General features: G+C 50.0%; 1 protein-coding gene across 8 annotated transcripts in view; it reads left to right on the forward strand.

Moving 5' to 3' along the window:
• ZNF131 (zinc finger protein 131) overlaps positions 1-23,341 on the forward strand; it is a 190,919-nt gene that overhangs the window by 39,647 nt on the left and 127,931 nt on the right. The window contains exon 4 of one of the 8 annotated variants that reach the window (XM_069627222.1): positions 12,544-12,698. The exons of the other annotated variants lie outside the window; for them this stretch is intronic. The gene's annotated coding sequence lies outside the window, so the exon portion shown is untranslated. The remainder of the gene's footprint in view (positions 1-12,543; positions 12,699-23,341) is intronic. 8 annotated transcript variants of the gene reach the window in all.

Raw genomic sequence — 23,341 nt, forward strand, 5'->3', positions numbered from 1 at the left:
GGATAAGGCGGTGAGTGCACCTAAGGTGGTGAAGGCCTTAATCCATCCGGCCAAGCCCTCTATCGAAACTGTCGCGGCGGCCCTGGCTCAGCCTGTGGAGGCTACACCAGTGGTGGGGACCTCGGGGCTCAGAGTCTCCCTGCCACCTCGGAGGCAGTCCTCTTTTGTGCCCATCGATAGGACCCCCGTGAAATCCCCCGTGGGGAAGAAAAAGGGGGGGCAGGGCGTCGTCGTAGATTCGGCCTCAACCTCGGAGGAGGAGCTGGTCGAGGTCTTAAGCCACGGCCTCGGCGTGGAAGAAGACCGGCCCGTCGGGATGGATCCCGACGCAGGGGACGACGACATCGTCGAGGGTACCGACGGGGCCCCTGATCGCCCGTCGGATTCCCCTCTGCCAGCGCCGCGAGACAACTCGGCGGCCATTTTGTTGGCTATACAGTCCTTATGCTCAGAGATAAGGACGAGACTACCGTTGCCGACGGAACCTCTCCCGTCGGGGGACCCAGAACCGGGACCTTCTGGTGTTCCCCCTACCAAGCAAAGAAGGATCCACCCTCCACCTCCTTTTCAGCCGTCGCGCCCCTTCCAGCCCTCCTCCCCGTCCACCCGAGGGGATGATACGGGGACTGACACGGCAGCGACGGGTACGGACGACGAGGTATAAGACGAGGATGTACCGTCGTCGCCTCCCACCAGGGCTTCTCCGCCCGACGAGATTGGATCGTTCCACTCTATGATCGCCAGGGCATCCGAGCTTTTCCAACTCTGCCCTGAGGAGAAGAAGAAGGAAGGTTTCCTTTATCAGCGGCGCGAGGCCAAGAGGAAGACGGTCCTCGCGGTGCCTCTATTGGACGACTTTTGGGATGAGGGCCTCACCCTCCTCAAGAACCCGTCCACGACGCCAGCTAGAAGAGACCGGTACGAGAAAAAGTACCGGGTCCCGGACACGGCCCCCCTGTGCCTCTGGGCGCAGCCTACTCCGGACTCCGTCGTCTCCGCGGCGGCCAGGAAAAAAGCGCGGGGGGGGTGCGGCCTCCAACATCGACTTCCCCACCGGACGGCGAGGGAAAGAAATTGGACGCTATGGGACGCAGATTCATCTCGTCTGCAGCGACGACGATTAAAGCTGCCAACGCCTTGGCTATCGTGGCCCGATACGACAGGGAGCTCTGGTACAAACTGGCTCCCCTGCTGGACTTCTTGCCGGACGACAAGAGGGCAGAGGCCCTGGATCCTGCAGGAAGGTGAGGTGGCTTCGGACCACGCCATTACCGTTGCGACGGACATCGCCGACACTGGGTTCCGCCAGTTGGGCAACAGCGTTTGCCTTAGGCGGCGTGGATGGCTCAAGGCTACGGACTTCCGTCAAGACGTTCAGACCAGAGTCCTGGACATGCCCTTCGATGGGAACAACCTGTTTGGGAAAACAGTGGACGATTCCCTTCAGGCCATTAAAGCGGACACCGAGACGGCCCGGGCCCTTGGAGTTCTGCAACAACGACGGACGCCCTTTCGGAGCAGCGGAGGCAAGGGCGCCTCCAAAGGTTCCGGCGGCGGTTTCTCCTCCTACCGTCAAGCGGCCCGCTCGTCATCTCAGGAGGCCTACAGAGGACGAGGCAAGCCTGGCGGACCCCGCCGTCGTCGCCAAGGACAAGGCGCTAAAGCCTCGTCGAAGCAGGATTGAACCGGCTGGGGGGTCGGGCCCCCACCGAAGCACCCCGGTGGGAGGCCGGCTGGCGAGCTTCGTCAGCGTGTGGGAGTCCATCTCCACCGACCGTTGGGTGCTGGACGCCTTGGCCCGGGGCCACGCGCTCGAGTTTCAAAGAAAGTGTCCGCGCGTCCCCCCCGTGGCCAGGAAAGAACTTCACGTCCCTCAACTTCTCCTGGAGGTGAAGGCGATGCTCAAGAAGGGCGCCATCGAACTCGTCCCAAAGAGGCTTCGAGGCTTCGGGGCTCCGGAGTCTACTCCAGATACTTCCTCGTGAAGAAGAAGACGGGGGGATGGCGCCCCATCCTGGACCTGCGACGTCTGAACAAGTTCATCAAGGCGCAAAAGTTCCGGATGGTCACCCTCCAGCACGTCCTGGGCCAGCTGGAGGAAGGAGACTTCCTGTCGTCGTTGGATTTGGAGGATGCCTACTTCCATATTCCCATCTTGAAGGGGCACCGAAAATTCCTCAGGTTTGTGGTCCAAGGGCGGCATTACCAGTTCAAAGCCCTCCCCTTCGGTCTACGGTCGGCACCCAGGGTGTTCACCAAGTGCCTCGCACCGGTGGTGGCTCAGCTGCGCCGCGAAGGGATCCACGTCTACCCCTACCTGGACGACTGGCTCATCCGAGCCAAGACAAGGGAGCTCGCCGTGGTTCACACGGCAAGGACCGTCCAACTTCTCACGGACCTGGGATTCTCCGTGAACTACGCCAAATCCCACCTGGTACCCGCGCAAGACACTCTGTTTCTGGGAGCGAGGCTCAACACAGTGTCCCTTCTGGCCTCCCCGTCGGAGGAGAGGACCAGGACCATCCTGGGCAAGGTGCAGCGGATGTTGGTGGCCGACGCGGCCAAGGTGAGGTCCATCAAGTCCCTCCTCGGAATGATGTCTTCCTGCATCTACCTCATTCCCATGTGCAGGCTCCGGATGCGCCCGTTGCAGGAGTTCCTGGACGCGCGCTGGATCCAAACGACGGGCAGCTTCGAGGAAAGGATCACACTCGACGAGAGTTTCCGACGAGCGATCCGGTGGTGGGGCACCCGCGCGCATCTGACGGTGGGCATGGACTTCCAGACCCCAGCCCACCAGGAGACAGTGACCACGGATGCCTCCCTGGAAGGGTGGGGAGCGCACACCGAAAATCTGCACGCAAGAGGCCTTTGGCTCCCGACGGAGAAATCCTTACATATCAACGTCCTGGAGCTCCGTGCAGTGTTTTGGGCCCTCAGGTCCTTCCTTCCGTCCCTCAAGAGCAAGGTGGTGAGGATCTTCACCGACAACACCACCACCATGTTTTACATCAGAAAACAGGGCGGAACCAGGTCCCCAGCACTGTCCAAGGAGGCGCAGGACCTGTGGCATTGGGCAGTCGCCCAAGGGATGTTTCTGGTGCCGTTTCATCTGGCAGGGATAAAAAACACCATCGCCGACTCACTCAGCAGGGAGCTGCGCTCGTGCCACGAGTGGGAACTACGGCAGGATCTAGTGGATCGCCTCTTCCGACGGTGGGGCACACCCCAGATCGACCTGTTCGCGACGGCGACAAACTCCAAGTGCCGGAGGTTCGCCAGCAGGTTTCCCCAGGCGAGGAGCATGGGCGATGCTTTCTCGTTCCCCTGGGAGGGCCTGTTCCTCTACGCGTTCCCTCCTTTGCCACTGCTAATCCGGCTCGTCAACCAGCTCAAGAGGTCACGGTGCAGGATGATCCTCGTCGCACCTGCGTGGCCGAGGCAGATATGGTTCCCGGACCTTCTGGACTTGTCAGCGTCCCCGCCAATCAAGCTGCCGGTGGACACGGATCTACTCTCCAGGGAAGGAGGCGCCATCCTCCACCACGACCCGAAATCGCTGAACTTGCAGGCCTGGCTCCTGCAGCGCTAGAGTTTGGAGGATACGACATACCGGCCGACTGCAGAGAGTTTCTTGCAAAGGCCAGGGCGTCCTCGACTCTTAAATGCTACGGACACAAATGGAAGAGGTTCTCTGTCTGGTGCCACGCACAGAAGATTAACCCTCTACGGATTACGGCTCCCCAAGTACTGCCGTACCTGCTGACGCTGGCCAAAGCTGGACTGGCACACGCGTCCATCAAGATTCATCTTGCTGCGATCTCCCGATACACCAGAACCACGGGGCGGACGTCCTTGTGGTCTCATCGTCTGGTGAAAGATTTCATGAAGGGACTGTTCAGATCGTTCCCGCCGGTGAAGGCTCCGGCCCCGGCGTGGGAGCTCAACGTGGTGCTGACCAAGCTCATGGGACCTCCGTTCGAGCCTCTGCACTCGGCCCCGTTGAAGTTTCTGTCGTGGAAAACAGCATTTCTTGTGGCCATCACCTCCGCACGACGGGTGGGAGAGATCCAGGCCCTTTCCTGCAAGGCCCCGTACTTGACTTTTCACGACACGAGGGTAGTGCTCAGGACGCACCCCTCCTTCATGCCAAGGTACCGTCGGACTTCCACCTCAACGAACCCTTGGTGTTGCCTGTATTCTTCCCGTCGCCTTCGTCGCCGGCTGAGAGGACTTTGCACTCGCTGGATGTGGCTAGAGCGCTGAAGTTCTACGTGGACCGCACGAAATGTTTCCGGAAGACGTCACAACTCTTTGTGAACTTTGGACCTGTCAATCAGGGGAAGGCTCTCTCGAAGGCTTCCATTTCCAGATGGCTCTCCGGCTGTATCATGTACTGTCATCGGTTGGCAAACCGACCGCTGCCTGGCCGTCCGAGAGCCCATTCCACCAGAGCGATCGCAGCTACCACGGCGTTCCTTTCTGGTGTGCCCCTGCTGGACATATGCAGGGCTGCTACGTGGAGGTCGACGCACACCTTCACGAAGTTCTACTGCGTCGATCGGGATTCCAGGGAGGAGTCCAGGGTCGGCCAAGCAGTGCTGCGCAACCTGTTCGCCTGAGGTGAGCCCGGTGAGGAGGTAAGATGCTTAATGTTGAGTTTGATGTAATGCTTAATGTTGAGCCTTTGCCACCTCCCGTGGTTGTGCATGTGTGTACTGCTATGTATTCTTTATTCATGAGCATGTGAATCCATGCCAGACCCCATGCTGGAGAAGGAACAAGTTACTTACCTGTAACTGTTGTTCTCCAGCATGGGTCTGGCATGGATTCACATGCGAACCCTCCCGCCTACCCCTCTGCGGCTCTTCACTTTGTCATACTGCCACTTCACGTGCTTCCAAATCTGAAGATGGCTGCCAGAGGCGGTGCTTAGGTAGAGGGCAGTCATTGGCTGTGGTCAGTATGACGCAGAGACCAGTGATTGGTTATTACTACGAAAGACAGATCAGAAACGAAACTGATACTGGTTTTTTCTTTACCGAGGATTCCCAGCCTGACGACGGGGAATATTCATGAGCATGTGAATCCATGCCAGACCCATGCTGGAGAACAACAGTTACAGGTAAGTAACTTGTTCCTTCTTAAGCATTCAAAACGGTTCTTGTCAAACCTCTAAAAAAAAAAAAAAAAAAAAAACCCGCCCTCGACCCTCTCGAGCCCAAAAACTACCACTCCAGCTCAAACACCAGGTTCCTTGCCAAACCCATCGACCGGACCGCCTACTCCCAACTGAATGCCTTTGTCGAAGCCAACAATCTCCTAGACCCTGTGCAATCAGGTTTCAGAGCCCGACACGGAACTGAAAATCTCAATATGGGATGACTTTAAAAACACGGCAGACTCTCTGGGGATGCGCCGCATTAATCCTTCTTGACCTATCCGCCGCCTTCGACACAATCAATCACGCGATCCTCCTTGACAGCGTCCACTCCCTAGGAATTCGTGGAACCGCTCCCAAATGGATAGCATCCTTCCTCAAAAATAGGAACCAAATAACCCTACTATCCACCTATTCCTCCCAAGCCTGACCAGTCGACACGGGAGTCCCACAAGGAGCATGCCCATCAGTCCTCCTGTTCAATCTCTACATGGCCACCCTCCCACGAATAATTCCTTCACACAACACACCTGTGTTACAACTACGCTGATGACGCTCAACTAATTCTAAAAATCCTGAACTCTAAACCCAACTGCCGACCTGACCTCGCCTCCTGCCTCCTCGACATAGAGCTCTGGATGACCACAAACCACCTCTTGCTAAACCCCTCCAAAACCGAAATCATGGTATGTGGCAATTCCAAACTTCTTCCACACCCACTACCCTGGCCATCTGCCATGGGCAACTCACCGACCCTCTCTAATTCAGTAAAAAACCTTGGATGCACCCTAGACTCTGACCTAACACTCTTGCGCCAAGTCAACAGCGTCTTGAAGTCCTGACACTATCACCGTAAAACTCGTAGACTCGTTTTGCCATACCTCTCCTTTCCCAACAGACACTCCGCGGTCCAATCAATTATATCAAGACTGCACTACGCTAACCCCCTCTGCCTCGGAGTCCACGCTTACCAACTGACTAAACTACAAAGAGCACAAAACGCTGCAGCCAAACTGCTACTAGCGCTCGGCCTGAGAGACCACATCTCCCCAGCCCTCAAAACTCTGCATTGGCTTCCCGTTGACCGAAGGGTGACCTTCAAAACACTATGCATTTCTCACTGACCACTGCATAAAACCGGGCCTCAATATCTGCAAGACAAATTAAAACCCTATCACCCTCCACATACTCTAAGATCAAGCTCAGCCGGCCTCCTAGTCATACCTAAAAACAAACTCAGGTTAGGCGGATCATCTTTCTCAACCATGGCCCCTACGCTGTGGAACACATCCGACTCACGGAAGACCTCATGTCTTTCCGCAAACTACTGAAAACTTGGCTCTTCCCCTAAAACCGACCCCGAACTCCAACTAACTTAATCTGGATAACAGCATCTCAATAACTTTACCAAATATTAGATCCTAAATAGAAACGCAGCATCTTGATCAGTAATCAATCATCAAAAACTAATTAACATCTATTGGTTAGCTAAAATGAACAAACACATTAGAATGAGTAAAAAAGAATCAAACCTGCAAAGTAGATAAAATCAATATGTTGTACGAGAACAGCAAAGTGGCTGAAACTAAGGAAATTGTCAAAATATATGTAATGGACAAGAGGATCAATGTGGACATGAGGATAAAATGGATAACAACAATTCGACTAAACAAAAAATACTAGATCTTAAATAACAATAAAACACAAACAAAACATTGAGATCCAAGCGAGAATTCGTCCACTAATCACCTCTAGTGTAAACTAAAAGGACAATAAGAATAAAATGAGTAAAGTGTAGATCAAAGGAGTGAAGTGGAAAAAGAATACATTGTACGAAAGCAGTTGAAATTAATGAAATGGATGTAATGATTGCAATGAACGAAAGGAACAAAATAGACTAAATGAATAAAGTGAAGATGAGGGGAAATGAATACAGGAGATGGATGAATACACACAGATGACATGAAATGTATGAGTGCATAGTATAAATGGAAAGTACAAAATAGACGATTCGAATACATGAGACGGGTGTAGTGCATGGGACAGATGGAGAACACTTAACGGATCGAGTGCGCTCGACAAGTGAGATGAGTTAAACCGATAATGCTGAATGAATGAATGAATGAATGAATGAATGAATGAATGAATGAATGAATGAAGTGAGTGGAGCGGACAAAGTCGTTCAAGTGGATGTAGAGTGGACGAGCGCCCAGAGGGGGGTGAGCGCCTAGTGTGGGCGAGGGGGTAGAGGGGATGAGTGCGCAGAGCGGATTCAGGTCGTGGTGCGGATGTAGGTTGTGTGAGTGGATAATAGAATGGAGCGGATGTAGAGTGTTGAGCTGATTTAGGGTGTTGAACCGATGTAGGGCGTGATGAGGCTGACCAAATGTAGGGTGTTGAGTGGATGTAGGGTGCGGTGGTATTGAACCAATGTAAGGTGCTGAATGGATGTAGAGTGCGGTCCGGATATTGAGTGTGGAGCAAACGGGTGATATATGTGCGGGATAGAATGTTTGAAAGAGCATGGCAGTGAACGGTTTTTGAGTTCTTGAAACGGTCGGAATGCATGGAACAGTCGGAGTACATGGAACGGATGGAGTACATGGTACTATTGGAGTGGGCCAAATCTCAAACACCTAAGGCAAACCACCATATCACAGCTCCATGCTTACTCTCTTCTTTACACCACCTTTCAACTAGAACACAGCGATACTATGACACCATTCGGTATAGCTGTTCTCATGCCATCATCTGCCTCATACTCCCCATCACCCTAATTAAACACTGCTGGTTATACACCCTCCAGCCTAGGCGTTCTCCTCAGGCCTAACACAGCCATATCGGTCTGGATAAAAACCTGCCAGAACGAACACATACTCCTGATCTCTCAACCACCACATCTACCGCTAAAAAGCAGCTATCACACGAATGCCACACCAGCTGCACACATATCCGGTGCTCACATGCACCGCTGACTCTCTCTATTCTCTCTACTGACTTGAACTTCGGTTCCCGAGGGCGTTCAACCTACCAGCGCCTTGAGACCATACAAATGGTACATAAGGCGCTATATAAATGCAAAATAACATAACATAACGGTGTTAAGAAATGCTATACCTTTTTCATGGCACGTTATGGTAAATTTTAAGTACTGGTTACAAGAATTTAACCAGTTTTTTAACCTCACCAGATGTTCTGTTGTTCGTCAGATCATCAAAATATCATTGATGTATTTGTACCAACAAATCATCTGTTTGATGAACGGCTTGGTTTCAGGAAAAAGTGTGTTTCAAAATAGTCGATGTTTAAATTTGCTGTCGGGTGCAAATGTTGCTCACTTACTAGTACACAAGTTCTCAGTCTGAGCTATCCTGATGCAATTGAGGATGAATGCGGTGGGTACTTTCTCTAGTGTGGATGTGCGTTTGTCCAAGTACTTCAATGATGGCTGACTGGGGAATGCTTGTAACATCTCTCTCTATGGCTATGTTGTTGATGGAGATGTTTATGATGAAGGTAGTGTCTTGTAGGAGTGCATGTCTTTCACAAATGGTCTGAGTAAAAAAAATCAGCATAAACGATAATGGTTCCAAAATTGAGTTAATGTCTGGAAGTACTGTACTGTTTTTTTATGTACTTTGGGAAGCATATAAAATACTGGGGTCATCTATCCACCCTTTTTCTACGGCATGGAGTGTGGGACTATTGATATTATTTTGTAAATGTGTGGCAAGGTCCCTGTTGAGTTGTCTCAGTGGTAGTCCTCACGTTTCCAAAGCACAATCTCCACCCCCTTTGTCTGCTGTTTTTATTATAAAGTCTGGGTGATTGTCCAAACCGGAGAGGTTATCCATGTATCTATTCCTGTTTCTTGCTGCATTTTCTTTTCGAATGCTGTAATCTCCAGAAACATTGCTCCTCTGGAGGGAGGGGTGAACGCAATGCCAATGAGTTTTAAGCCGGTCACACTTTTTTCCAATCTGCTTATCGACTTTTCCTCATTCCTCTATAAAAAATATATAATCTCGGTCTGAGGACACTAAAAAAACATTCTCGGTTAACACTCCATGTTAAATTTATTTGCTTTCATACAAAGCACAAAACTTAGACCTTTGTTTAAGGCACTAGTTTTGGCCGCTGACAATGTGTTTGGTAAGCTTAAAGATCTGGGTCACCACTTCCTTCCTTCTTTCCTTCTCCATTTTATATAGCGCCCAAAGGCATCTAGGCGCCTGTACCTTATGAATTTGGTTACAGAAGGTGCTTGCAGTTGTTGTTTATACAATAGATAGATGTGGTTAAGCAGGTTACAGTCAATCTGGAAACAGATCAGTTACACGGGTTACCAAAATATCCTATACGATAGGTGCATGTAGTTACACCGGATACATGTGCAGCATTGTCATTAGATAGATGTCATATGGGAACAGTATTTAGATGCAATAGTGATTAGATACTATGTTTATTTGCAGTCTGAGTCATGTAAGTTTAGTGGGCATCCGGTTTAGGTGTGTCGGCAGTAGTCTACCTGTGAGGCCACCAACCTTAAGTTAGCAGCAATCTTGGTAACATAGCCACGTTTTTAGACCGTTACGGAAGGACCATAGGGATGGGTATGTCCTTAAGGTTAGGGGCATGGAGTTCCAAAGTTTTGCCACAAATACTGGAAAGCTTTCCTTCTCTAGTTTCTTGTTCTGATGTGTATCCTCCCTGTGGTGCCAGTTTTCAGAATCTCGTTCGTCTGATGCCACGCTTGTGAAACTGTTGTGCCTAAGCTTCGGCGGCTGTGGAAGTGGAGGGAGGTTCTTCCCTTAATTGTTCCTGTTGACTTTAGCTAGAAGCTGAGAGTTTGTTATGCACTTCTTCTTCTGTTCTGTAATGGGGGTGTTGCGATTGTCTGGTGGTTTCGTGATTCTTTAATTGGAATTCAAATGTGCTTCATCTTTACATGTGATGTCAAGAACAGTGGGTGGAGGTGCAGGATCCACTATGGAGTATTGTAAATCTGCTAGAGGAAAAATAGTCTGTGTAATTTATAGTGGTGGGAAACTGTGTGCAAGGCTTTAGTGTAAAGGTGTTTATGGGTTACCAGACTGCTTTATAGCTGAAGTCCGTCTGTGGTGCATTCACGGCCTACATGATTGCGCAGCTAGATTGCTGTTTGACCTTGCGCGTGCATGGAAGTCTCTAGAGGAGGCACAAAGTGAACTCCTTCAGACTCCATCTCCGAGTGTAGACCAAGCTCTCTGAACCCGCCTTTCTCATTGATGCACCTGGATGTTGTGTGGCCTTACGTCCTGCTTCTTTAAGGAGCCTGCTAGACCACTGCATTCTTGCATATGAACTAAGAAATGTTCTGTTGGTTGCTCCCTTTCAGGTCACTGTGCATCTATTATAGGAGTCGACTGGGGATATGTTTAGTTTTAAAGCTCATTTAGTCTCTATCTTCTTAACCCTGAGTTCTCCTTTCCCACCATGGCCTTCCTCAAATTTGTGAGCAAGGCTTAATCTTTGCAAGACTTAAATCTTCAACTTTCTGATTCAGCCTATCAGTCATATTGAGACTGAAGTGCTTATTGGGAAGCATTGCTTGGTTTGCTAAAGCACTCAGATCTGTGAGAGCCATGCAAAGGAAGACCTCTTCCCTCTGTGGTTGAGCTGGATTAAAGCCTTCTAATGTAGGATTATTCCAGGGTAAAGGAAAAATGGTCCAGAAGAACCATTACATAGGAATCCTCACTTGGGAGGAGGGCAAGATAACCTGCACGAGACGTAAAGCAGTACCTTCGGTCCCCTTCGAAGATCAACACACTGGCCTCTTACCGTTCCTTAAAAGCACTAGCCTGTGGTGTTGGCAAGGAAGAGGTTGGTGATGTGAGGGAGATTGCTAGCCATGATCTAAAAGGAGATTTGGCCTCAATACACCAGCATAAAATAACACATGTACTTCAGGCCTCAATGTTCTGCTGACAGTATAAGCAGTTATGTGTGTGTCAACAATGGCCTTAAAAGGCCTCAATTTGCACTCTCCACTTGTGGTTTTGTAGTGATAATTGATTTGTGAGTAAAATAATGGCATGCTTTGTGTGTGTATAGAAGAACTGAGGAGGTCAAGTGGCTTTTTGTGCCTGGTTAGAAGCTTGTAACTTGATATTTGGACACCTGGTCATACTCCCAATATCTCTTGGAGCCAATTTCTGGACAGGCAAATAAGGTGTTCCTAATAGACCAAGAATACTAAGGGTCACCATGAGAGACCGATAATAGCACAGTGAACTGAGTGCAAGCCAGAGTAGACTGATATACATACACATGAGGCAAGATTTGGTTATCTTTAGGGATACTGCTAAGAAACCCCAGGAACACTGGCAAACTAGGTTGGTTCTGCTCCAAAGGTTGGAATGGTTGCAGGGAAATAGGCTGATATGTATGAGAAATGTTCAGTTCTCAGCAATCTGAATAACTGAGGGAAATCTGCACCACTAAGCTGTCAAATTGAGGAGGCTACCTCCGGCAACTGATAAGTATGTCTACACAAGGGAACAGAAATATACCAGATGTAAGATGTATGCAAGTACCAAGCCATTCTCAAGGGAGCAACTGACAAAGGCAATCTGTCCAGGAGCTGGTGATATTGCAGAGAAGACTTTGATATCTCACTCATGTAAGTGACAAGGACAGTTCTAGTAAAGTACAGAGTAGATGTAATTGTACTAGCATGTCCTACCTGCAATTGAGTCCCTTTGGCGGCCAGAATATGTGGAAAATGTGGTTGGCATATTGCGTGGTTTTACGGCACTCCTGTTTTGCAAGGCTAGAATCTCAAAAACCACCGTTTGCAATCATTTCTACCATGCCATTGTTCACATTAAAAATCGCCTGCGTCCAGATACAGTTTCTGTCCATCATTCCTCATTGATGAGGAAATATGCGTGTTATGAATCAACAAATCACATCAAATTGTGTATATGGTCATGCTTGTGCTGATAGAGTTGCAGAACAAACTTAGTAGTACTGCATTGATGAGCTCAAAGGTGTGGAACCAGCATGGTGAAGACCAGTAAGAGAAGGAGTAACTCAACATAAAGTGACCCTAAGATGGGTGTTCTTTGATTACTTAAACAATTAAATGTAGAGGCTAGTTTTGCAGCTTTTAGGCATTCGGTAATTGCACTCCTCCTGTTCAAGCTCCATATTTAATGGGGGTGGGGGTTAATGTCAATACCATGTCTTGTTGAGCTGGCCTTTCTTGTGCCTAGCTGAGTCCTGCTGGAATCCATCCGACTGATCCAGATGGATTGTAGTTCTACTTGTGAATACTTTAAATTTGGAGAGACATTTTCTAGTTGGAACCAACTCAACTAGTCCTTCTTTTGTCTTAGGGGAACCCTCTGCTGTCACAGGGGATTTGAAGTCTACTGATGAAGACTTGATCTTTGGAGAGCCTTTCAAAGATACTTAGTTCTGTCCTTCTCAAGGGCCTAGTTGACTGCCATTGAACGAGATGATTTATCCAGAAAGGCATCATAGCTTTAAGGCAAGTTTGGGGTTGCATTATAGATGATCATTTGAGTCATAATGTTTCAGTTCTGTGTTGTTTTGGCATTATTTGAACCTTAGAATTCTTGCTCTTGGTATGTGTAATTTTTCAGAACTGATGCCAAGTGATTTGCATTTTCCATGTCAGATTGTCCTCTGGATCCATCACTCTCTTGGGCACCACTGTTCAGACCTCACAATTTCTTTGAAAAGCCAATAGACCTCCAGTGCGAGTTGCTTAGTTTACGCTCGACCTAAGAGAAATGCACTCGCCCAATGGTGACAGGTGACAAAAACATATTTGAGTTCTTTCTGTAAAATATCTATCCGTAAATTGGTTTATCACACCATAAGCACAACTCAATGCTGCCATCCAAAGACAAGCCATGCACAGTAAAACCTTTATTTGCCATTTACTGCAAACGATGTTTGTTTGCAGTAAATGTCAATAGTTTCAAACATCCCCATACTCACCAGCAAGGTAGAGTACTGTGCAAATGGTTCTCGTCCCTCATAAAATCAACTTGCCAATGCAAGTGGACTAGTAGATGTTACGAGCATTTCAGTTGCTGGGATTTTTCATTGTGTTTTCTTCCAGTAATGGAGTCTTACCAGTCATTAGCTCTTGGAGTGCTCCACCATCTATATCTCGTAGAATTATGTGAAATGAGAATGTCACCACCTCACCTTCCAGTCACGACTTCACATTTCCAGTCCTCATACACTTCCGCAATCACCTCTCCATACCATTATGTGCATGTGCCCGCACTTCCAGTCTCCTTCAGCGCCATTCGACTGATAATGCGAGTGTCAATCACTGCTTTCGCTGCCACCTTCTGCTGACTCTCTCTCACTGACAAAACCCCCGCTAACCTTCAACTCTCCATCTCCAACACCCTTGATACCCTGTCATGAGGATCCTCATGAAGCCTGCCTCCATGTGCAATAGCTGGTATGACTCTGACCTTGCCTCACTGAAACAAAAGTGCAGAGCTGCTGAACGGAAGTGGCATACTTCGGGTACATCCACTGACAAAGTGGCCTGTCGCCTGCTCCAAAGGCAATACTGCTTCTCCATTCGCTCCAAGTAAAGGGCCCACATCCAAGCCTGCTTTTCAGGAGCCACCAACAACACAGCTGAATTGTTCAAAATCTGCTGGGAACTCGCCAATCCTACTGTAGTTTCCACCTCCCCTCTTCCATACCAGGCACTTTGTACTGCACTGGCCTCCCACTTCATAACTAAAACACAGGACACCCTATCCTCATTCTCCTCATCCCCACTCCCACTTGATCTCAGGCCTTCCTTTGCCAGCTTCTTATCCCCCCACACTCTTCTCCTTCTTGCCCATAGCGTCTGATGAGCTTTCCAAAGTTGTCTGCTCTATGAAAGTCTACTCCAAACAGGTGCTCCTTTGCTCCCCCAGAACTATCAAGGACCACATCTCTTCTTGCTCCTGCCTTAGCTGACTTCTGTAACCATTCCTTTGCCACTGGTGCCTTTCCCCCTCCCCTCAAGCACTCCATTGTGCACCCTCTCCTAAAAAAGCTGTCCACTGACTCTTCCTGCCCGGCTAACTATCGTCCTATCTCCACTACCCCCTTCCTGGGAAAACTCTTGGAGAAGTTGGTCATCCCCCCCCCCCCAACTGATCCACCACACCAAACTTGTGTGCTGTCTCCATGACCACCACTCTGGCTTCAGATCATCCAGAGGCACGGAAACTGCAATCCTGAACACCCATGAAGACCTGTTCTCTAACCTTGATTCCAACTCTCCCGCCGTTCTCATTCTCCTTGATCTTTCCCTCTGCCTTTGACACAGTCAATCATTCCATCCTCATAAAATGGCTCTGCAATACCCTTGGCATCATGGGCCGGGCACTGGACTGACTTCCTTCCTATCAAATCGTCCTTCCTAGGTGCAACTGGGCCCTTTCCTCTCCTCTACCTCACTCTCTACCTGCAGCGTTCCTCAGGTCTCTATTATATCACGTGGCTCTTCAACAACTATCTTTCTGACTTCATCTGCTTCTTCCCTCATTTCCAGTGTTATGCTGATGACGCACAGCTCTCCTTCAAGCTTCCCTCCACTTCCGCTGCTTCCCCTTCTTATTCCCGACAGCCTGACTTTTATTCAAGCATGGTGCACTGCTATCTTTGTCGTAAGACCAAGACCCTTCTCACTGGGTCCCCTGCTCCTTGCTACCCCCCACCCCACTACTCTCTGCCACCCTCCTCAGCCTGAATTCCTCTCTGGTTCTCAGGGCTCTCGTCACCCTCTTCTCTGTTCACTGTAAGTTCAAATGGGCTAATGGAGAGGGAGAGAGTGAAATAGTAATCATCTCCTTCACTCTTAAGTACCAAATGCCTGTGTGGGAGTGCGAAGCAAGATTTGTTTCTCATTTTTCAAACCAGAACTAATCTTGATTATAATCTTATTAAGTTAACTATATTCTCTTTGCCAAAGACCAGTATGTTTTACTTTATTTAAAACAGTCATCCAATTTCATTCCTAACCATTTTAAGTTGTTGCGTAATGCAGTATTGCTTCTGTAAAACATTGCATTGTCTCCATGGTTCATAGGAAAGTTTAGGTTGGTGTATCTAAATCTCAGTGTCAGCTAGATTTTATTTATTTTATTTTGGGGGGGTGCATCACATTGATTGAACATTTTTGAAAATGTTTATGATCACACGGCGAACTGCTTTTAATGGGAAATCTAGTTCTTTGACTGGAAGTTTGTATTTATCTGGGACACTGGTGCTGAACACCAGCAGTTTTATACCAGTTAACCTGAAAATGAGATGGCAGCAAACTACAATATTTCACTTAGTTTGACCAGTTCTGTCTGCTATGCAATCTACTCTGCTTAGTCTTTGTCCTCTCGCATAATGAATGCACAAGGTTTACACAAAAGGATGATCAAAAGTTCCATCCAGACTGTACATCGACACATCTACTGCAAACTGCGTTCACCTCCAGAGCTCACTTTGCTCTGATTATGATTGCATTTTATATGAGCACCTACGGGAGAGAGCTGGCCAAACTGTTTTCAGAGCCTTTTTATGATATCTATTTATTTGTGTCCATTCATGCAGCTAACCTTTTACAGACACTCAGCCAGAACTCGCAAAAGTCCACTTATCCACTTGCATAGTCAAGTAGATTTTATGAAGGGCGAGTACCATTTGCAGCGGGATGTTTGAAACTTTTATGTAACATTTACTTTTTTTGCAGTAAATGTCAAAGAAGTTTCACTGTGCATAGCTAGTTTCTGGGTGGCATCAGTGTGCCAAACATAAAGTGGGCCTGCACCATTTTACAGAAGGCGCATTTATGTTTTTGTCACCCGTTGCTAAGGGTTGAGTGCATTTCTTTTAGGTCGAGTAGGTAAACTAAATTACTTAACTTGCAGGTCTAGTGGAATTTTAAAGAATTTGAAAGGCACGATTTATCTCACTTTTATCTATCTTAAGCGGTACACAAAAATGCTGTATTGATGCTCATTTGATGTATTTCATCCAAATAACTTAAATACATTAAAAATATTAGTACAACATTGCTAATCAGGTGGGTGTTTGCTAATCAGGAAAATGTTAATTAGCCAACTCTGCTAATCATTTTTTTGCAAACTAATTACTGCTTTGCATCAGGGACCGTGCCAAGAAGGCCCACTTTCAGCTTCACGTCGTTGGGGGCATTCACCCCTTCCTCACAATCCCCTAGAAACTCAATAGGGGTCATTCCGAGTTTGGAGGCAGCCATGGTGCTATTAGCACCATGGCTGCCTCCAAAATCGGTCCGGGTTCCTTGAATGGGGACTTACCGGGTCATTCCAACCTAGGAGGACCCGGTGGAAAGTCCCTATTCCCATTTGAGCCCCCATAGGGCTCAATGGGGAGGGAGCTAATAGCAGGCCTGTTATTTGCTCCCTGACACCTTAGCGGCTCCTGCCACCCCCTTAGACCTCGTAAGCCCACTAAGGGACCTCGTAATAGGGCGGTAGTGGGTTAACGGCACCGCCATCCTTAACCGTGCCGTCAATCCCCTACCGCCAGGGTTGGAATGACCCCCTATGTCTCTAGATCGCTGGTCCTCTCTAGGCTGGGCTAGAGTAACGGCCTCTTACTCAACCTTCCTCGTTCCTCCCTTTGCCCCCTTCAACTAATCCAGAATAGGACTGCAAGACTTCTCCTTGACCTCAAGCCCACCTCTTAAAATCTCTCCAATGGCTCCCAGTTGCAGCCAGGATCACATTCAAGACCCTATGCATCATCCACAAGGCTTTCTGGGGCCTGGGACCCTGCTATATCCAACTCTACTTGCTAGAGTCCTTCGGTCCTCTAGCTCCAACTCTCTGCAGGTCAGTCGTTTTCCCAAGCACAGAGTGGGGGGTAGATTTCTCTTCGGCATGTGCCTACCTCTGGAATAGCCTCCCTGCCCCTCTGACTTCAGTCGGACCTCCTTAAGTTCTGGAAACATCTCAAGACCTTGCTTTTGTCGACCTCTTTCCCGCTCCCTTGCTAATTTTACGCCTGCCGCAGCGACTAGTAGCCTGGTCCCTTATGAGTCTTGCAGGCTACCAGGCCCTTCTTGAACAGGCTTTACCAGCACTCTCCCTTATCAGCACTGCCCTCCCGGGCCACACCGCCCTGACCAGCATCCCTCCTGAGTCTGGTCCTTCCCCCTTCTTCGCACTTAGCCTGTGATTCCCCACCACCGGCACCTCCTGTCACTTACCCCTGGCCCACCCCTACCCCCGCCTCTGTACTGTATGTAGCCTACCACCCCACCCCCTCTCCTACTTTGCACTTCTCTTTGCTGCACTTGTACATTCTGCATATCACAATGCCTATTAGGACCGTTGTTGTTGTATGATTTCCCTTGTTCCCTCCCACTTTGCCTTGTGGCACCTGTAAACACCATTTTGATGTATAGGCGCCTTATAAATATTCAATAAATAAATATAAATAAAATTAAGCACCTCCACATGCTAAGCTCGCCCAATTTTAGTCGGACCCTGAAGGAACATTAAAATGGGCATCCTCTTAGGACATTTTGAAGCAACCAAACTCCATCCCACAATTGGAAACCAGTTGAACACCAGAGATCCAACTTAACATTGTTAAATTAATAACCAATGCACTTGATAACATGGACCTTTTATGAAGCCCTTCAATCTCCTCAAAAAAGAAAATTGACTTCAGAAAATCTGGAGAGGTAATTGCCTTCAAATAGCTTACCATTGACAGCATTATTTCTACTGAGCAGAAACAATTGAAGCAAAAAAGCCCATTACATCCAGCAAATCGAGTCTGTACAAAACAGTCAAATGGAAGTCTTCAAAATTGGAGAAGAACTCAAAAACACTACAACCTGTGACACAGCACAACCACCTTCTCAGGAACTCAGCGACACCATTGGGACAGGAAAGCACCAACTCCCAACAGTCCCAGAAGGGAAACCATACCGAGGAAACCGGCTTACTCCGACATCCTGGCCCCTTTCCTCCATACTTGTGGGACATCTCTCCGTCCTGTGGGACGGGACCGGAGCACTTTGTAAAAAGCATCCACATTTTTTTCAAAAATGTGTCCCTCTTTCCTGCGCGGGGCCCGGCACGCAGCCGTAACCCCGCCCACCTTGGCTCCGCCCAGCGCATCGCGCATCAGTCCTTTTCTCCGCTCGATCGGGGCCGGACGCACTTGCATCCTCGGAAGATTTTCTTCCCTTTTTTCCTCTCTGGCTCTCGCTAGCGTTCGTTTTACTAGTCTGTCTGTCTTTCAAATTAGACTTTCCAGATTGTGCATCGTGTCACCGTCGCTTCGCGAGGGCGGATCCCCATCCTCTTTGTTTAGAGTGTTTGGGTCCGGAACACCGTTGGGACGCCTGTTTTTACTGTGACTCCCTTTCGGTCCGGGCACTTCAACGTCGGTTGGAGCGGTGGGAGGTGGTGTTCCGACAAACTCCTCCTTCGCATTTTCAGACGTTAATCGACGAGAAGACGAAACACCCGGTAAGTTCTTTACTTTTCAGAGCACCCTGGCCGGGGATACCTTTCCGAGTTCCTCTCGGTCCGGGAGGGGCGTTGATCACTGGGGTTCACCCTGAGGTGCCCGTTGGGCCTAATAATTCTACCGGAGTTTTCTCCGAGGGTCTCCGTTAGGGGCCTGTGAACACTGGCGTATGCACCGAGGCCCCTCCTGTGGGGGCGGTTTGTAGACACAGTTCTACTGAATTGTGGGATACAGGAGCTCGCTTTGAGGCCTCTGTCGGCTTCCCTCAAAAACAAGACCGGGGTGCACCCCGAGGCCTTGGCTTGGCTGGTTGTTACCGAACGGATGTTTGAGGCCCGTGCATGTAAGGCTGTTACCGGGCCTTGGCCCGAAGTCCCTCGTTCAGAGGCTAAAGCTACCAACAGTTTTGAGAGGCCAGACAAGGCTTTTTCGGTGAAAGCACACCGTTCCCGCTATTGTGGTGATACCAGATCTGTTGAGGGGGCAAAGAAGCAAAGTTCTTCTTTTACCGGCAGTGCCGAGGTCCTTCCTTCGAAGGCTAATTTGGCGGTTGGTATGTCACAAATAACATTCCAGTCCTCATAGTACCGGCTCGGCCGAGTTCCCTTATGTTGAGGCTAAGATTAAGACCCCTGATCCATCGACGGGGACCCCTGCCTCACTTCCTCACGTGCCGCAGTTCCCCTCAGATGAGGACAAAATGGCGCCTGTTCCCGCCACGACCACGGCAGCCATTTTAGGTGCTACCCCTACAACTACGCCATCAGCCTATGGTTTAGGGCGCAGTCCCTTGGGTGAACCTAAGGTCCCTTGTGCGCATCCTTACCGGCCAGTTTATGATTGGAACGCCCAAATGCCTCTTCCGCACAATGTTTCGTTGCCCGCGGGGGTGGCTCCTTTTCTTTGTGGATACGTCGGTGGAGGGGCTGGTGTGGCACCCTTCCCTGTTAAGTCCCTGAATTTGTCCACCTCATGAGAGGCCTCCTCAGGTTCCGAAGCAATCGCCTGAGGACGCTTTTTTTGGTACTTTTCAAGCGCTTATGCGCACCGACCCCATGAGGGAATAGTTCAAAGGACTTTTCAAGGAGATATGTCCACCTGCGCCTCCGGCTCCACGCGTTCCTCCGGTGGTTCCGCCGGTGCTTCCCTTGCCTGTGGTGCCTACCCCAGCTCTTCCGCCTGTGCCTCCATTGTCCCCAGTGGACAAGGCAGTGCCTACATGGCTCAGCAGGATCCTGACCTGTCATATGACCCTCAAGGTGATCAGGACAACAAGGACCTTCCCCGCTCTATCAGAGCCTTTCATGACCGGTACTGGACATGAGTTTCTTAGATGTTCCGGTGCCCGAGGCACCCGCTCCGCAGGAGGACGTGCTTTCTGGGGCATTCACCCTGTCTCCCTTGGAGTGTACCGGCCTGTTCCTGCAGAAGGAAGTTCTGGCCGAGGTCCGAAGAGTCTGGGAAAAGCCACACTCGGGACTTTTTGTCAATAAGAAGATTGACACGAGGTACAGGCCCTGTCGTCTTGTCCGCCTCCCTCCTCCACAGTGGTGGCTGCGGCTATGTTGTAATCCAGACCTGCAGCATCCTCTTCCACGATGGCTACTCAGGTCTTGGGAAAGGAGGACAAGCTCCTGGACTCCCTAGGGAGGAAAATCCTTGCCAACTCAGCCTTGCAGCTCAGGCAGGCCAACGCTGAGTTGATATTGGCGGGAGCTAACATGCGGATGTGGAAAGGTCTGTCGGAGTTTGAGGAGCACATCCCGGTCGAGAAGTTGGAAGACTTCAAAGGAGGCCTTTCCGATGCCAGGGTCTTGGCCCAGGATCTCCTGGAGGCTGCGGCTCACCACGTAGACACCTCGACTCGGGGCCTGATGCTTGGGGTTGATACCTCACGGCAGACGTGGCTGAATGCCACAAAGTTTTCTAAGGAAGTGCAAGACAAGGTGTTGGACCTTCCATTCGTTGGTAAGGAGCTTTTTCATTCTACTACTGGTGTAGAGCTCACCAAGACCAAGGATAGCACTCGGACGGCTAAATCATTGTCTGTTCTGGTCAAAGCGCCTTTCAAATCCCAGAGACTGTTGTCGCAAAGTCGACCCTCCTCTGGTTTCAGTGGCTTCCTCGACCGTAAATCTCGCAGAGTGGATACTCCTGCTGGGAATAACTGCTGTCGATAACAACGCACGCGGTTTTTCTCCTGCTCCTCAGCCTCCTCATCAGGTTCAGGTGGCACCACCACCGATAACCTGCCAAATGAGGGTTTTCAGCGCTTGCACGAGACCCCGGTGGGAGGACGCATTGCGTCTCATTGGGAGGCGTGGCAGACCATCACAGAAGACAGATGGGTCTTGTCAGTCGCTCGAGCAGGCTTCCGCTTACCTTTACCCCCTACCCCACCCCTCAACCCTCCTTTTCAGCTGTCTGGCTCACCCTCCCTCAAGGCCAAAGTTCAGAAACTTCTGGACCTCAGAGCTGTGGAACCCGTTTCCCTTGGGGAGTGAGGGGAGGGCTTCTACTCCCAGCTGTTTACGGCGCCCAAACCCAACCAGGCTGGCCTGCTCACCATCCTAGACCTTTCCCAGTTCATTCTTTTCCTACCCCAAGAGAAATTCAAGATGATCACGCCCAGCCAGATACGCTCCTCCTTACAGATGGGCGATTGGCTCAGCTTTGTGGATCTTCAGGACGCGTACATGCATATCCTGATTTGGAACCCATACAGGAGATATCTCCGCTTCTCTTTGGGAGAGCAGCACTTCCAGTTTCGAGTGCTTCCTTTTGGCCTCAGCTCGGCGCCGCGTGTCCATATCCGTATTTGGACGACTGGCTCTTACGCGCCCCTTGTCCACTAGCAGCAGCGGGCAATCTCCAGTCTCTCCTTCAGCTCCTGTTCCATCTTGGGCTGTCGGTGAACTTGCGGTAATCTTCCATGACGGTCTCGCAGGACCTGATTTTCCTGGGTTTTCGCTGGAACACGATCGACTGCAGAGTGTACCTGACCGGGGACAGAATGGCGGATCTGTTAGCCACTTGTCAGATGTTTGCGCAGTCGGAGAGCATGTCGGCCTGGTGGTTCCAGAGGCTTCTGGGCCTCATGGCCTCGTGCGTGCTGGCTCTTCCTCTTGCTCGTCTCAAGATGAGACGGACCCAGATGGCTCTTTGGAGTTCATGGCGTCAGGCAGTGGATCCGGATTCCATGCAGATAATTCCAGATTCCATTAGAGTGGACCTGGATTGGTGGTCATCTCTCAGCAATCTGTCTGGGGGCGTGGGGTTTCAGGACCCGGTCCCCATGGTGACGGGTGACGATCACGACAGACTCCTCCCGTCTAGGGTGGGGTGCGACGTTGGATCATCTTCAGGTTTCGGACCTCTGGTCGCCTCAGGACAAGCTCCTGCACATAAATCATTTGGAGCTTCTGGCGATCTTCCTAGCGCTCAGGGCGTTCAGACCGCTCATAGTCAACAAGGTGGTCTGCATAAGAACGGACAATGTGGTGTCAATGTATTACATCAACAAACAAGGGGCAACAAAGTCCCTCGTGGACCTATCCATCCAGATTTGGGAGTGGGCCATGCTTCAAGGTGTCTGGCTGCTTGCAGTGCACATCCTGGGGCAGCTGAATGTCACAACGGATGCCCTCTGCTGGCGGACAGAGGTCGGCTACGAGTGGGAATTTAAGGCGGAGGTCCTCTCATGGATTTTCTTGCGCTGGGGCACACCGAAGGTGGACCTCTTCGCTACGGCGGCGAACAAGAAGCTTCCTCCGTATGCCTCCAGAGGGGGCCTGGGAGCCTCCTCTCTGGAGGATGCTCTCGAGATTCCATGGCACAACATGAGTTTACGCGTTCCCGCCTCTGCCTCTAGTTCACCGTGCAATTTGGAAGTTGAATAACTTGGCGAACTGTTCCCTTCTATTCATAGCCCCGTGGTGGGCGGCCAGGTTTTGCTGCTCAGAACTTCAACACCTGTCGGTGGATCCGCCGATCATGTTACCAGTAACTCCCGATCTTCTTCACCATTGGGAACAACAGATGTGGCACCCCTCCCCACAATCGCTCAGCTTGGCGGCATGGTGCCGGAGTTCAAGTCTTTAGAGCATCTGAGTTTGTCTGCGGATAACATGCGCATTATCCAGGCATCCAGGAAACCAGATCTCAATACAAGAGTAAATGGCTCAGGTTCTGTCATTGGTGTTTGGAGAAGAAGTTGGATTCGAGGGTGGCCACGATTGACACGGTGCTGTCCTTCGTGTCCTCCCTAGCAGAGTCAGGGGTTCATGTCCTGTCATGCAGGACTCCTCTCTCAGCGGTTTCCGCTTAACTTTCTACAGACCTGTGTTCTTATTATCTAACTCAGTGGTGAAGAGGCATTTTGCTGGCTTGACGCGCCTCTACCCTCCGGTTCGTAATCCGCACCCACCATGGGACCTAAATGTAATCCTGACGGCGCTGTGCCACAAACCCTTTGAACCAATGGCTATGGTGGACCTCAAGTACTTGTCTTGGAAAATGTCCTTTCTGGTCGCTGTTACATCAGCAAGGAGAGTGAGTGAGCTCCAGGCATTGTCGGTGGCAAGCCGGCGTCTAAGGCAACTATTTCTAGGTGGATTGCCG

Source organism: Ambystoma mexicanum, chromosome 6p, assembly GCF_040938575.1.
Source record: "Ambystoma mexicanum isolate Mex_15411 chromosome 6p, UKY_AmexF1_1, whole genome shotgun sequence".
Classification (NCBI taxonomy): domain Eukaryota; kingdom Metazoa; phylum Chordata; class Amphibia; order Caudata; family Ambystomatidae; genus Ambystoma; species Ambystoma mexicanum.